This window comes from Sylvia atricapilla, chromosome 6 (assembly GCF_009819655.1).
Source record: "Sylvia atricapilla isolate bSylAtr1 chromosome 6, bSylAtr1.pri, whole genome shotgun sequence".
NCBI lineage: Eukaryota > Metazoa > Chordata > Aves > Passeriformes > Sylviidae > Sylvia > Sylvia atricapilla.
The window spans coordinates 3,816,714-3,834,364 of record NC_089145.1 but is presented as its reverse complement, the minus strand read 5'-3'; positions in this window follow the sequence as shown (position 1 = coordinate 3,834,364).

Sequence of the window (17,651 nt, the reverse complement as noted above, 5' to 3'; positions counted from 1 at the left end):
ATATCAATCCAGATATTGTAAAGGGTTGGGCTCAGCGTTCTGAGGACATACACAAAGGCATTTGCAATTGCCACCTAATGCATCTTCAGAGATCCTGCCACTTTGGACAGTTCAACCCAACCTTGCAGCCTCCTGCCCTTAGCATCAAAGAAGCAGGATCAAGCCCACAACCTCGGAGGAGGTAGAGATTTGCATGCACAAGCTCAGAGGAGGTAGATTTTCTTCAGGATCTGTAGTATTATTTAGCAAGCTCAACTAAAAGAGAAGCCAGAGGCCAGCCAGCACTCAAGAGATCCTCTGGGCTGCCCAGCAAATCCAAGGAATCCAAGGAACCTCAAACACAGTCAAAAGAGGAAAGCACTATGCACTCCTGGATGCTACGTTGTTAGGTAACTAAGAGCTGTGCATTGTGAGGCTCTGAACAGTCTTGTACAACTTTTCCCAAATCACAGAAGTCCCCTGGGAAACATCAGTAATCAAACAAGATCTCGCGGTCAGGAAGCTTTTCTTCATCCAGCCGACTTTATTTCCCCTTCATCATTCCATCTATTACTCATTACATCCTCCTGCCAAACTCCACATAATTCTTCTGTCTCTCTCTCATGCTGCCATGTTTCAGTTACATATAGACCACTATATTCTTTCATCTTTCATCCTTTTTCCTACCCCTTATTCAGGCTGCACATATTTAGTCCTTCCCATTTTACCCACTGTGCTTCTAACAGCACCTCAGTTGAATAGAAGCACACAAAAATGAACAGATATTCCACAAACACTTGTATTTGGCAGTCTTTAAACGTAGAGACACACAAACCAATGATTAAATCACCTTGAACAACGGAGTGAGAGTTCAAAACCGTAAAGTTGTCAAATTGGGACAGGGAACTTTGGATGACACTGAAAGATCAACTTCACAGGAAGCCCTCAAGTAATGATATATTAAAAAATAAGCCCAAGTTTGCTTTACGGTCCTTGTCTCAAGCAGTATGTTGTTAGGTACATATCTGCAGTGATTTTCATGTACAAAATGTTTTAGAAGCGTTCTGCCACTGTGAGGTCAGGCAGACACTGGTAAGTGCATACTGCCCTTATAGTCTTACAATATATTCTTGAGCTACAACATAATTATTGTTCCAAGATGTATACTGCAGTTCATGTAAAGGCAACTTTTTACACAATTAAATCACTCACTGTTGAGCAACTTGTGCTTCAGACCTTAGAACATCGCTGTGTTACAGAGTTACAATAATTTGCTCCTAACATCATATCCTGCTCAAAGATGCAGCTTCCACAGCCTTTCACTGCTAGAAATTGCTAGAATGTGGGTTTTATCGATAAACAAGGTAAGGTCATTCCACAAACCAGAGCATTTTGCAAATCGTACTTCATCCACATAACTTAAAATTTTATAAGCTTAGTTTGAAAGACTTCAAGTTTAGTCATCTGAAGATGAATATAGTAATTTATCTCTTTGAAACCTGGGAGCACTATATATTTGGAACTGGCTTTACATCCAGTGAGAAATACAATTATCTAGATACCCATTTATGAGCTTTATGATGAGACATAGATAACGGGATGGTCTGATAAAGGTGGTCTGATTCCCTGACATTTATTTACCAGGAAAAAAGGGGGTGAAGAGACATCCTCCTGCCCTCACTATGGGTTGCTGCAGCACATGGCTCTGCCTCACCTCCTGCAAGACTCTTGGCTGCTCTCTGACTTCTCCCACTGTGAACTGGGGTCACGTTCTCTCCTGACTGACCAGAAAAAAAAATAGATGGCACAAGGTATGCAAGGTATCAGGCCCATGACTGCTGACAAATCTCAAAGTACTTCTGTGGATTATATGTTGGAAGCATATTCCTGGAGATACTGCTCATGTTTATAAAGTCTTCTGGGGTGAACATTGCTCAATGGAAAAGCAGCGCAGAAATTTAACAAAAGCTATGCTGCAAAAGGCAAAAAAGTAATTCTCCCACAGGAACTGAAAGGCATTTCATACATGTCCAATGAGACATTAAAAATAATTATGTGGAAGAGTAATAGCTCCCTTGGTTGTTTTAATATATTTTTGTCTACAAACAAGAAACGTTCTCTAAACTGCTGCCTTGGCTTGGCTTGAAAGGTCTCTCAAACAAAAGCCCTTCAAGTGACCCTTAGATTATTAAAGCTCAGTAACAATGAATGTGGATCTCAGTTCAAACAAAGACTGTAAAAATAAAAAGACAGCAGTTTTGGTCTTGGAAATCAGTGAGCCTCACTAAACTGGAAACACATAGAACGTATTTTTGATCAGTTGTCATCCTTCTGCTGAACAAACCTGAAACCTTTTGTCTAAAGATTTCAACACTGGGGTTCTCTTAAACAGTAACTGCAAGTAGTCTCACTTCTAGTGCAAATGGAAAGGTTGGATTCCATATCTGAATTTTAACTCCTCAGAACTCATTCGGAGAGCACTTCAGACTAACAATGGAAATTTTTTTATTCTATTCCTAATGATTTTTTCTCCAAAACTTGCTGAACTGTTATTAGGATCATCAGAAACATTTGTGATGAACAAAAATGCCAGCAACGCCAAATTACAAAGTTTGAACACTCTGATCTGTGTCTCTCACAAGAAAGATACAAAGGTTGAGATGTTCAATGACAGACATTAATGTCAAATGCCAAAGCAGGAAAAGCAAACATAGGAGTGGGGAGAGATATATGGGCCCCATAGAATATTGTGTTTTGAAAGTCATATGTCACTTAAATGGCCTTTATAACCGAAGAAGTTCATTAAAAATATATTTTTGTATAGTTTGCTGGCAGAACATGCACAGCTGCCAGTTAGTTGATAGAGTCAGTTGGAGATACAAGGTTTATGTATCCTCTACATCGCTGTGAGCACCAAGCATAGGCCAAAAAGGATCTTGTCAAAGCAAGTGGGACAAAATTCAAAATCCCCTCAGTCCTTTGCATCTACCAAGGTTGCTCTTGCAGCCAGCAGAACTGGAGAAGTAGGGATTGTAGCTATAGCTGGGAGAAGGGGACGATCTCCCTAAAGGACAGTGGTCCTCTGTCCAGCCCACCAGGAGCTTCCCAGCCCCTCACCAACTGGCCTTGCATGTGTGCCCTGGTCTTTATTGTCTCAATATAGATCTTCTTTCTGCTCTCACTCTTTCCTTCAGAAGCAGCAGCCAAGCTCTCTTCTTTCTATCTCTGTGGCTCACCCACTTCTACTGGGAGCTCCATTTGCTATTATCAGCCCAGTGGCATCCAGCACAGTGTTTAGCCATGACTTAGCTGGGGACACCAGGACATACTAAGATTCTGATGTTTTCATTGTGGAAGTTCAGCACCACTGGGAGAAACTGTAGAGTTGAGCAGGTGGGTAAAAATGCAACACATTTTCCCTAAACTAACACCCTCTATACATTAACAAGGGCACACAATGAATGTGTAGAAATAATTCCATGGCTACACTTTGTCTCTTCTTTGTCAAATTTCAGAACAGAAAATGCAAATGGGCTTGATATTTGTAATAGAGAAAATACAAACAAAACTGTGTGTCTGCTTTAAGAGCTTATAAGCCGTAAGATCACTTCTCTACCCAGGGAAGTTTAATGACTGGAACTGGATTAGAAACCCTTGCTGACCAAAGCTTTCTGTTCAGCCTATTTCTATTCAGAGCAGTAAATTAGCTACCTTTGTGCTATGCATGATTCCTGCCCAGGGGGTTAGGGAGATGTTTGTTCTGCATAACCATGGCAACAAAGTTGGCAATTAGCATCAAGTTTGGCTATTTCCCTGAGCAGGATTTACCCTGTGAACTTCATTTACCAGGCATCAATCAGCCAGCAGTGTCACAATGATGCATTTAATACAGTCAAGACTGGATTTGAATACAGTATTAATAAAAGACACTGTGGCCTACTAATCTACATTTGTATTTCGTTTTTAGCTGCCTCAATAATCATCTCTTTGCTCTTGCATGGCAAAGCTAATGCACTAAAACTCATCTGCAGAATGGAGAGATCACATCATTCTCTCAAAGTATAGCTTCTTTTAGTACAGTTAGACAATGCATTAAATTCAATACAGGACAAACATTAAATATACACACAGGAGAAAAATGTTTCTGAATGAGATCTGGAAATGAATACAGATGAAAAGACAAAATACAGTTTACTGAATAGACTAATAGTTAATAGTGTCATGACTGATGGTTTTCAAAGCAGTGACTTTTTTTGGTGAGAATTCACAAGCCTTAAATGCAAGAATCTTCACTCTGTTCTGTGGTTATATGGTGTTTAGAACAGTGTGGCACGGGTCTGCCACCAGGGTTCCGAGGTGCTTCAGTGGTACAAATAAAAAACAGCAGCAGATGAAATGTGATTATTAGAAAATATTAACAGCTTAGCTTAACTTCTGGTACTGTGAAATTAGGGCCTGGATTTCAACACAATTCTGAGCTACTCATCAACTTTGCCAGTTGCATTCTTTTTACAGTTTGTACAACTCTTTTTACTCTAAAGTTAGATAGATTATCATGTCATTGATGGCCCTTTGAAGTTATCTTTTTATTATTGTTCTTTCCATATTACTATAGAAATACTATATATTTCTATATTACTATAGGATAGAACTGCTTGGTCAGAAAAGAAATCCTAATTGCGTTGTGTCTCTGTACTTCATGCCCTGCAGTGTAGTACAAAGTGCTGGTTGTAATTGTAGAATGAGTTAAGGAAAAGAAGATAAACATTTGATATGAAATGGGTCTTGTGAATGAGATATGAATTTAAGAACCTTTTGGTTTTTTAATGAGAATGAGCCATCTATTAATATTGATGGCTGCTATGCTGATAAGGAGGAAAATGAAATACCTTTATCATTAAAAACGATATGGTTATATGTGCAAAAACACTCTATCCCAGTATTCATTTGTGTCTGTCCAAACAGAGTGACTGGACACGATGCCTTTTCAAGGAAATGAACTAAGGGCTTGTAATTTCTAAAGTTTTTTAATATTTAAGGTGTACTTATCCATTTCTTTATAATTTTTGATCTTCTGTATTAGATAAAGCTGAAACACTTGAAACCATGCTAAGGTGAGGAGAAAAATACCTTTGGACTTATACCATAACCTTTTAAGAAGACAGCAAGTGCTCAAAGACATGGTGTATTTCTCCCATAAAGACAGCAATATTTGGGTGATGTATCAAATGCAGAGAAAGAGAAGAGGGATATAAAATGAATAGCGTCATGATATCAAAAGTTATGTAAAGCCAACATAAACTAGGCAGGGCTAGCTGTGCCATACTTTGCTTGTAAAATATGTAAAGAAATAAATCCACTGCTATTAAAAAAAAAAGAAAGAAATATATAAACTAGCAGAAGAGTACTCACATGCTTACAGTATCATTTAATACATACATTTAGTTTAATCCAAGCAGTTAACAACTCTTGGAAAACAAAGCAAAAACACTTTATCTTGGTTCAAGCAAAGCATTTGAAGGCAGGTTCCCCTAGGAAATGAGGCTTGTGTGATTGCACTGCCAGTCCATCTGTCTCTCAAATAACTTCTCAACCTCAGAGCTGTTTCAGCCAAATTCTGTACAGACATGACATTCCCAGCAAAGCTGAGTGAGCACAAAGTTCAAGGAGCTGGCAGCTCAATAGAAAAATGGACCTACACCAGTGCCCCCACTAAAGAAGCTCTGCCGAGTGAGCTCAGCAATTCTTTGCAGTTTGCTCCCCTGGCCAGTTACTCATCAGAGCAAACTGCAATCTGTGCTACCATTGCCCAGCTGTTATCTGGGGAGAAGGAAGGGAAGTGAAGGTAGCTGGAGGGGAGGGAACCACAGGGGACACAGAGGGAGCAGGGGTTGAAGGGTGGGCAAAGACCTGTGAGGCAAGGATTGAAATCCAGGCAGCCAGGATTCATTAGCTCCACTGTCACAGAACAACTTGTTTCTCAGCATTACAGTTCAGCCAAGAAACCACTGAAAGGAGTTACTTGCACAGTTCTGTTGATACGGCATTTTCAAAACCTTTATTTGCTGGCATTTTGGATCCCATCTCCACCCATGGAGGCTTGTGCAGGGAGATTTGATCAATCCTCAGCAAGCTGAACCAAACATTTATATGGATGGGGGAAGGAAAAGATGCATAATATTTCAATCTGGAGGTGAAAACATCAAGTTGTTTTAAATATGCCAGAGGAGAAGTTGTCTCCTTCCAAAGGGAAATATTTTCTGTTTCTTTTCATCTGCACCACTCTCTCCTATGTTTTACTCTGCTTGGGAATAGTAGAATGTGTGAGTAAGGACAGCGTTTACTAAATGCTGGATTAGTTGGGATTGATTTAACAATTTAAGCTTTTACTTGTGCTTAGAGAAATGTGCTGGACTTTGAAGAAGTTGTTTGATGCCATTTTTTCTAAGTGGGATGTAAACTGATTCTCCTCCTTTTCCTATAAAGGACCCCATAAAAAGTTGTCCTGTGATATACACAAAAGGACACCACAAAAGAAATAGCCAGTTGACAGAAACCACCCTAGACAGATGTATTTGCGAGATATATATCAATTCCTTGCTCTGTCATAAACTGACTAGGTACTATAAAAATATCCAGGTCACTCTACAATACAAAGTCTTACAAGGAAAATTTCCCAGTTTTTCCTGTGTGATGAGACCTGTGACGCCAGCTCCATTCTTATGGTACCCCTCATTCCTGAATGTCATTAAGCATGAGTGATATCCAAAATCAGCGTCAGTTTTGCTTCAGGTAGGGCACAGACCCAGCCATTATCAGGGCACTTGACAAGGACAGAAACAGAATTATCAAAATCATGAGTTCTAGTGTCTATCAGATCAGTAGCTGTCACTTAAAACTCCAGCTGCTAGTTCTTAAAAGTAATAAAAAAAAAAATCCCTAAAGGAGTGGTACAAACTCCTGGAAAGCCTTTTCTGCTTACAATTTTCTTTAGGTGCAGAAATTTAACTCCCCCATGATTTGCTCCCAACACCAGTAGTAGCTGAGGTTCCCAAAGAGCAGGCTCAATATCCATGAGAGGGAGAAGTTTGGACAATTCTTCAGTACCTTGCCAGCTACAGAGTGGGACTAGAAACACCTAGGGCTAAATCTTCCTCATAAATTTTCCCATCCCAGTGCTGTGTCTGCCTAAACCATCTGAAGGTATCTCCTACAGCTTGTCCTGAAAACCTGGCCCTGGAGTTACCATGTGGCTTCCAGAGGACTTCTGGGGGTTCCTTCTTAATTGCAATTGATATGTGGGAATAGAAGAGAATGAAAAATACTGGTATGTGCCCAGTTCTCTCTCAGATTAAGTGGCCAAAGCACACTGAGTTCAGATGTACATCTGATCACTGAGTTCAGATGTAACATGTGGCACCTTCCTAGAGAGGAAAGCAGCAGAATTAGCCCATGAGCAGTTTTTAAAAGTTTGGTTTCTGTGTTCTGCAGAGCTAAGGGGAAGGTTCAGATGCAGGAGCCAGAAAGGACCATGCAAACTCTCTCGCGGAGCCAACCTGGACCTTTAACAGTGAAGCCAAAAGTCTTTGCTGAAGAGAAGCAGAGCTGTTTCAGGAGTGTGGAGGGGTGCAAAGAGGCCTGGAGGGATGTTGAAGACAGTTGTGGGAGATGGCTGCACTCCTGCCATCATCTCCTGTCCAGAGTATGCCAGACATATCTCTATTCTCTAGGTGCCACCTAATGGGTGCTGTAAGGCAAAAAGATAAAACCATAAGGTAGTCATGGGGGGGGAGGAATGACTTCTCACACCAGGGAACCTACAGCTGCTTTATTGGTGGTCAAAGCTGGATGCAATTCTTTCCCACTGCTGGCCTTCCATCTGAACTGACACATTCACAGAGCTTCAACTGAACATGTGAGAGCTGTAGGCCCAAGAAAGCCCAGATAATTTTCTCTTGTCTCTATTCATCTGGCACTTGTGTTCTTAGATTTCCTTCAGTCCAGACAAGGACTCTGACAGGGCTAAACAACTCCACAGCCAGCAAATAAATTCAGATCATATCAGTGTCTCACATGTCAGTGTCTCATATGTCAGCACTGACTTCCCATGTGTTCAAAATACATACAGGAAGAGACACCAGCTACGAAAATGCCTCATATGAACTAAAGAATCCCTTGTTTAGGAAGCAAGCAGGATTCCACAATGATGTGCTTCAGCAGCAGACCTACCTCCATACAGCAGCACCTAGGGCTGCCTGAAATAAAAAAAGGGGGATTACAAGGCATTTGAAACATTACTTTTTTTTTTTGCTGAACAAGACTTGCATGAATCCTAGCTCAGAATAGCTCACAACTGAAATGCACTTAACCTTCCCTTCATCAGATGACAAGGAGAGGTGGAATTTTGTTGTGTTTCACAAAGGGAATGCTACCATGGCACTCTGCACAGCAACTGTAATCAAAAGTAACCAAGTTCTGACTAGTTCTAAACTAGTTCTGACACAAATCCTTCCATGAATCTGTCACCGGCCTTCAGCACCTTGGTTTTCCTATGGATTCAAATCAGGATGTGAATGACAGCGATCTCAGCAAAGCAGAGATCATCCTGCAGCTCTCTGGACCTTCCATGGCAGCATCAGGTAACTTCCTTAGAAACAAAGCTTTAATTGAACTTGAGTGACTAATATGTTCAAACCAGAAACTTTCCTGTGGGTTTTAAAAATTTAATTATATTCCATCCCCAAATTTTCCTAGTGCTACTCATTGAAAATACACAGCTGCACTGGTGAAGCTGTCAGTGAAAGGAAGCAAGAGGTTTTGGCAGCTGCAGAGAGGGGAAGAGGTGAGGCCCTGGACTCATGAGAAGGCGTTGGAGACAGTTTAGGCTGGGAGATCTCTGGAGTCTGATGACATTTTTGGCGATCTGAAGAAAACTCATTTCATCCCCACCCTTTTGTGAATAAGGCAGAGGTGAGTAGGTTACCAGGCAGCAGGTCTTGGTCCCAGCTCCTGCTGCAACAGATCGTATGGCCACAGTCAAAGTGTGCTTGGTTCCCTCCTTCACCTGCAGGAAAGAGGATGTGCACTTTCCAACATGAACATCCAGTTCTGAGGCAGTCTGGGAGGAGGATTCTTAGCTCTATGGAACAGATGCATTGGAACCCAAAACTGCTTAAGGTACATGCTGATGTTTCCAGCATGGATTTCAGCTCAGGAGCACTGCATGTACATGCTGATCTTTCCAGCATGGATTTTTAGCTCAGGAGCATTGCTCACACAATTCTGAGCTAGAGGATCTTCTCAGGAAAGAACATGTTCATTCATGCAATTCACTCTGAAAGAGCTGCACTGAGCAAAAGAGCAGCCTTCCTGGTATTTGTCTTCCTCTGCATGCCACAGAAACATATTTTTGTTCTGTCTGAAGCATCTTCTCCTACATTTATACAGCCCCTATCACTGGAGAGGGAGCCAGCAGCATGGGTCCAAGGCATTGGCACAGAATAAAACAGAAATAATAATTATTTAGGCAACTTGTTTTCAACCTATATTTCAGTAATTTTAAATGTAACAGAGAAGAGTAAAACCCCAAAGACGTACCAATAAGCTAAGAAACACTTGGGATTGTAAAATACCATAGAGGAAAAATAAACCACCTTCAGAACAAGTCTGTCTGAATAAAATAGGACTTTCCTGTGCAAGAGATGCTATTTCAGTGGGTAAAAAGTGCTCCCTAAATATTGATAAGTGTTGATTCTTACCACTGTTACTGTTATTGCCTACAGTAAATATGGTAGAAATATCTCCTTCCCAGCCATGCAGTACAGCAAGACACTTTGAACATAGCAAAGACAGCTTTCAAAGCCTAGCTTTTAAGGGGTTCAGTATCAAAGTCAGAGTATTACACCTTCACTGACATTAGTATTAGCCTGGCAGAGAATTGCAGTTGATCCCACTATTTTATCCCTGAACTAGGCTTAATTTTAAATACGTGAACAATGTATATTCATAGAGTTTCTCTTATTCAGAGCTTCTTCCCCACCCCTTTAGTGCAGTAAAGCCTTTCTGATGCTGTTTCTGAAGTGCTCTGCCTTACAAACCTCACAGATGCTGAGGAACTGGTGATATCTGAGGTGCTGTTAATAGGGACCTGCTTCTTCAGATGACACAAAAGCAGCCCATGTGCACCCTCTGACACTGTGTAAAACCCTCCTGCCCGTTCTGCTGCACTGGCCTCTGCAGCTCTGCTTGATGTGCTAATGCAATAGCAGACCAAAAAGAAATGAGCAACTCTCGGCAGTGTACATCAGTGAGGGGACCAAAATCGGTTTATCAAAGAAAAATGTGACTCTGACCCATCCTTGGAACCAAATCAAAGAGTATCTAATGGCAGTAGTAGGTCTCCAAGAAGAAAATAAAGCTAAACTAATTTAAAATAGATCCAAAGAAGAATACGTGGGGTTTTCGGTTGTGGTCATTGCCAGCCAGATTATGATTGGTTGCAAATGTTAAGGGCCCTTGAGTTGTTTGAGTTCTTAATCCATCAAACTGGCCATCACTATGTGCCAAGCAATGACCTCAGTCAAAAGCTATAAATCACTGCTCAGTTAAAGCACCAAACCTGCAAGCTCCCTCACGTATCACTTCTCTCAGCACTTGTGTGTGGGGAAGGCACGCTGCCCATGCCTTGGGATTAGCTGATTTACATGGAGGAAGACACAAGAGCTCTCAACTCCAAGTACCACATCTTGCATTAACAGAAGCTGCTATAGAGTAGATTGAATAAAAAAAGCCAATAAAAGCCAGAGTGCTTGCTTTGCATGTGGGTAAAGAGCTGAAAGATCCGCTTCCTTACAGTGTGAGATTTAAAGCAGCATGTCAGAGGTTGTATCAGATTTTGTATGTACTATCCCTCTAATTTTCTAATTTCTAATCCTCTTTAGGGCATCAACAGCTACCTTGCAGTTACTACACTTTGTGAAGAGTGCCAAAGACATGTGCTGTTCATCAATATTATTGTAAATGCTCAGAAAGTTCACTCTCCATTCTGAAGCTGAAGAATCTCTAGCTGTGTTCTATTTGGCATCAATACCAAAGATGATTAAGCCTTTTTTAAAGTATGAAAGTTAGTTCATCTTTACGTATATAAAGCAGGTGTTCAACTACAAAGCTTTCTACAGTAGGAACTGTACGATCAAAGTGACCTTAACAAAACCTGTTTTTATAAGGATTTTGAGGATCCAGGAGAATGTAGAGGGAGGAGGGAGAAAGTAATATTTCAAAGAGGAGAGAATAAATGTGGTTACATTTTTCTGTGCTCATTTTTGAGCACTTCACAGAAAACTGTGTTTCCTGTGGTAGGACAGCTTTCATGAAGCCTTTCCCCATCTCTCTCTATTTCAGTGATTTGCAGCCTTTTCTCAGACTGTGTTGTGTATGCTTGTGTTTCCACACTTACATCGATGAGACACAGATACATATTTAAGAGACAATAAGTAACATTATAGGTTACTTAGTAAATAGTAAAAATACACATTCAGGTGCTGTACCACTAAATGCAAATATTTCCAAGGCAGTTTGGAGCTGAAGACTGTGTCTGCATTAATGATACCCCACCAAAAGTTTTAATCTCACAAGCTTTCTGTACATCCCAAATTAGGCTGTGGCAATTACAGCAGAGGCCACTCATAGTGTTCACTCAAATTTAAATACAAGAGTCAGTTTTTGCAGGAACAGACTGTATTTTGGCAATGAAATCCTACCTTTCACAGTCCAAATAGTATCTTAAATGGCAATTCATCAGAATTAAAAGCATTGGCAAAGTAAGTGTTTTGGACTTTCATACAATCTTATTTTTAAATGCTTTTGGCAGCTAACTCCATCTTTAAAATTCCATTACAATTGTGTGGAATTGCCTTCTATGCTGAAAGGACACAGAGCAAAGAGAATACATTTACCTCCTTTCTGTTTCCGTTTCAAGAACTCCTGAGGAATAAAACCTGACACAGAGGGGATGAAGTGACTTGACTTTCACAGCAGGATTACACAAACCACAGGAGGACAGAACCACTCTACCCATTCCAGTCCTTCAGACCTTAAGATTCTAGCTCCAGGAAAGGGAATTCCAGGGGAATCTTGCCACTGTGCCAAAGCTAGTCATGACTGCATCCTCCTGTTGCAAAAGGCACTGTGACTGGAAACAGCTTTTAATCACAGGCATTTCTCCACACACCTGCCCCACCAGCTTTTTTTCAAACTTGTGTGCCTCCTGACATTTAGGAAATTGAGAAGTACAGTCCTGCTGTGTGTGGGAATCATTGCCTAAAGTAACCTAGAGCCCCAAGACTCAGAGTGGAGCTGCAGTCAGCAACATGCTGGACATCCACTGGCTGCAGACAGCCTGGGTCTGACCCGAGAAGCTCAACAGAGAAAGCAATTTAAAATATACAACTGCCAATGCAACATGGTGTCTTTTTTGGCAGAGGAGATAAAAATAGCAAAGAAACGACAGCTCTGTTCTTTTTATGAAAGCCTGGCAGTTTTCCAGTAGAGACTTAAGTACTTTTTGTACTTTGGGGGAAAAAAAGGGTGATGGGATGTGGTCCAAGACTGGTCATACGAACCTGAGAAATATGGAATCAGAGGCTGGGCTGAAGCAGCCAAAGTGGTACCACCAGCTGCAGCCCCATTAATTAATGCTCTGCGGTATGTAGCTGTAAGAATGACCTTGATAATTGTTGAATACGAGCAGATAACTTTTACAGAACAGCTCTGCCTTTCTTACTGCGGTGTACTTACCCAAGGAGTACCTTGCACATTTCCCTTGTCTCACAGGACAGTAAATTAGTTCTAATTGCAAAGGTATGTAGTAAAAGCTAAGCTCAGCCTTCTGCAGCATTTGAAGATTTATTTTACAGTTTTAGGTTTTCTCTGGATGCCTAAAACTGGGGGGGAAGGGACACGAGAGAAAATGCAGATTTTAGAGATCTATAAAATTACTTCACTTTAGACAAATAAGTGTTTCTCTGCAACTCAAACAATGTAACTGAAAATTGCAGTTCTGTGGGTGACAGCACAGCGCACTAGAAGAGAGATTCCTTTTTTTTTTTTTTCACAGTTCTTCTTTAAATTTAAAAAGAATGACAACTTTATATGCTTAAAGGGGAGACTATGACAGTACAATAAATTATTTTTAACGTGCCCTAACTCTGGTTTTTGTGAATAGTTTTTAGGAAAAAACTACCTATAGCAGATACAGAAAAAAATTCTACAGCTCCACTGACAGCACTGACTTATGCAAACAGCAGCAACTGCCCAGGATTTCAGATCCTTGTGCTGTGCCTTTAGTCTCTGTGTGGCACTCAGTCATGCCCTAAATCTTCTTTTACAGATATTTTTTGTCTTTTTTGTCTCCTCTATGTTTCTGTCCCCCCGCCCCTGCTACAGGCAAGCCTCCACACTAAAATCCATCAGGGAACAGCAGCTGCCCACAGCAGCTCCTCACTCCTTCCAGAGCCAGATCCTTCTGGTAGCTGTGAACTTGACAAACAGCCCGAGGATTTTATCTCAAAACAAAGCTGTCGGGTCGATTCAAGGAAACAATGCTTATCTCAGACTGCAGCAGACACAGTTTCATGTCCTGAGCAGAGCGAGGACACCGAACATGCACTGCTTTTAGCACTGAGCTACCTGTTCCTGTAAGGGATCTCTCACACAGGGGAAATGCTGCTTTCTTGTTTCTCAGTAAGAGCCAGCAAGGAACCACTTCCTCTGACCAAAACCCAGCACCTACATGCATGACAATAGAGATGTAGTCTTGCAAATGAAATCCACAAACAAAATATAGCCACCCAACTACAAGCTAGACAAAAGAAGAAAAGACAGAAGGTTTTTGGACTGGCTGGTTCTTCCGGGAATGCAGCTGTGCATTCCAGCAGGCAGTAAGAATGTGGGTTTTTCCACTTTTGCTGATCACAAGCTTTGCTACATTCTAGGCAAAAGCATTCATCCCACATGTATGTGGCTCAACTAGATAGCTTCACAGAATAACACTACTCTACATGAAAGAATGGAAATTAAACAAAGATTCTTTGAAAGGCTTCTAATGTCAGCCAGCATCATAGGGCAGAAAACTTAAGTCGCTGTTAAGAACACACATTTCTTTTTCTGGCTGTGCAAGCCTGAATATACTGGGCATATCTGACATGTAACTTGATGTTGTCTCAGGTTTTCTCCTCCCACAGCTAAGTGAAACAGGATCCAGAAGTTTTGCCAAAATTGTCCCATGTAGCTCTTTATACCAATTTATCAGTAATGATCAACCAAAAAGCCTCCTCAAGTCCTTGTGTTGCTCTGTATTTTTCTGTCTCTCCAAAGAGTCACAAAGCATTGACTTTTCTTGTGCCCCCACTTTTGGCTGAAACCCTCCTGTGCTGTGAACAAAGGGATGCCAACAACCAAAGAACAAAGGAACTTCTGAGAAGGACTCCCCCGAGCTGCTACCAGTGGTGATTGTTAGAGATACCACTAATCCTATAGCTAATAACTGAACTACTGCAAAAGATCCTTGGAACCCATTCCTACTGCCAAACAGCACAATGCTCAAATAGCATCACTATCTGCCTCAAGTGTGCTGCATAAAAACAGATCCTCCCCTCACCTTCTGACACAGCATTGTAGAAAGAGAAGCCAAAAACCAGAAAAAGAACTTTTGTAGGAGCCAGCTTGTAATGACATGACAAAAATGACCAGTGAAGGGGAGAAGAGTCACAAGACAATGTGATCTTCAAAGTGTGTGGTTTGTCAAATTCAAAGTGAGTTCATCACTACAAAAATGCCTAATCTTCAATGACATTTGATTCAATTCTCCATATTTTCTAACAGTGTTCTAATGTGAAAACAGGCAAAAGTTGTGATTAATACTGTGACAGGACCAACACCTACTGATATTTGCTTAATGCTCTACCTCCCCTCAGAGCAAGTGTCTATCTGCTGCACCAGTAGATGGCTCCTCAGCAGGACTCATTTTAAAGTTAGAGCTTTGTCACCTCTGAAAAGAGTGCTTCACCTTTTAAACATCTACAAAAGTGTCTTTGTACTTTGTTCTGGCTCTCGTTAATTCTAAGGGGAGTTGGAAAAGGACTAGTAGAGCTTATAAAAATAACAAACAATGAGAAAGAATGGGAATATAAAAATAAAATTCATTGCTTCCAAATTTGCCCCATTCTCTTTTTTACCTTTCAGTAATGATTACATGTGTCTTCTGCACGTTCAAGCAACAGAAAAACACATAAACCATTTTTATGGCATAGAGCAAAAATTTATCTACGTATTTCAGCCTAGATCTGCAAGAATACACTTAAATTTTAGAAGTGGAGCAAGAAAACAAAGACAGTTTTATTCTGTGCACAGCAATTACTGCAGCTGTCAGCACAAGTCACTTTTACTGCTAAAGCAAAAGTGAGAAGCATCAAGTGGATCCTACAAAAACAATACAAGTTTATTTTAGAAGACCACACCTTCTCTTCTGTAGGCCCTTAAGTCAGGCACAAGTAAGCAAAATTACCAAGCAGAAGTAAAAGAAGTAAAAATGCCACGCATTCAAGGGAGAAAGCTAGATTTTTTTTTTTCCTTAGCACTTAGGAGAACCAAAGTTAGCACTGAATTTCAAAAACATTTACAGATCTTCTGCAACTCTCCCACACTTTGCTGTACAGAGAAATCCTGCTGCTAGTGTAGACAACAGGAGTTTGGCTGTTAACTTCAGTGGAAGCCAGAACTGTACCCTCTTCTTTATCAAAGTCCACAAACCCAAAATTTAGCCCTTTGTGGTTTGTTTTCAACAACAAAGAGAGGTGTCAACACTTGCTATAAGGCAGTGAGGTTTTTCAGTAGCTATTGGTTATGTTAAACACTATTCAAACTGTGATCTCTCTCAGTCATGAAGGTATCCATATTGCTGGCAATGTCAAACTTCAGGTAATTTATCAGTATAGAAATGACAATACCGATTTAATTCTCACAGCTCCAAAAGTCTCATTTTCTTTAAAACAATACACAAAGATAAAAGCTCAAATTAAACTCTAAAGTGGACAGTAAACATGTTATTAAAAACACTCTCCTGGATTCTTTTCCAGGTCAGGCTGATGTAAATACTGTGTATTTCAAAAGTTTCTCTTGGATTCCTAAGAGGGAGCAAATCCTAGAACAACAGGATAAAATCTGTTTGAACAGTTTAACCAGTACTCATTGCAAAAATGTAGATTATATGTGTGATGTATAAAACCAGCAGATTACAGAAAGACAGAAAGCCTCTAATTAAACTCTTTGTCCTCCAAACCCAGGATGAATCCTTATAACCCATCTCTCATAGAAGCATTGTATGTGAAATGGGGTAATGTATAAACAAAGTGCTTTATCTGGGGTATGACTGGAAGCTCCAGGATTGTAACATCCTTTAAGATAACATTCCAAACCTATCCTTTTAAGTTTTCAGCCAAGAATTTGTTTTTATAATTTCTTTGCTCTTGGCAAAAGGAAACTATACTTCAGGCTGAGTTCGCCCTCTCATTCAATGCCACTACCACTCCCCCATTTTTTTGCCAAAGACACAAAACAAGTGTTTTGAAACCCAAAATGACAGGGAACAGGCTACAGCCGCTCTGTGTCATGGTTTCTTAATTGTATTTACCATGAGATTTCATAAGGCAGTTCATTAACAACACAAATAATAATATTGTTATATCTACAACTGGATCTCACCCTGCAGTTCCCACTCAGGTATCCCAGACACCACGAGCTGATCTGGGAGAAGCTAACACTGGTGTGGAAATGGCCTGACTCCTACCCTAGGGCAAGAATGCTCAGGATTTAGTACCACTGTAATTCTGCCACTGCAATATGTCCTGGAAACATAGTACTCCCTTGCCCTCACAAGAAATAGATTTAATCTACTTTTTCACTTCAAGATTTTGGTCTTTTTTCTCACAGACTGGTGCATGACACAGTTTTAGCAATCTTAAAGGTTTAATTCACTTCTATCCCCCCCAAATCAGCTATAGGCCAGCAGGAGCACCTCTTCCCCCCAGTAAACCCTCTCACAAAATCCACTATATGATGAGGTCATTTATTGAGCATGACCATTAATAAAATCTCGGAAGGGAGATTTTAGGGAGTGTCTGCTTCCCTCTCTACCAGCTGCAGGGATTTTCCAATCACTTTATACTGCCACAGCAATGCACTGAGACTCAGCTGTACTTCTCAAGGGAAAAAAAGCCACTGCAGGGTAGATATAAGCTAATGATGAGAAGCTTTGAAGCAATCTGTCTCAGTTAATTACAAATAATATCGCTCATAATTCCACTTTGTGAAAGAAAAAATATGTTGCAACAATTTTCCCCAATAGCCACACCTACATCTGACATCTGAATTTCAAAAATACTATATATCACTAAAGAGGCTGAGTCTTATGTATCACTAAAGAGGCTGAGTCCTCATTTCACTTCGTTGAGCAACAGCAGAGTGAGAATACTTCACTGAAAAAAACCCACCTTTTCTCATTTAATTTCACATTAATTTAAGCACTTGCTGTTCACAAAACTGAAACACCTTTACAGAAGTCCTACAAGCTGACCAGAAATGTTCTCAGAAATGTTAAAAAAACAAGCAGGGAACTG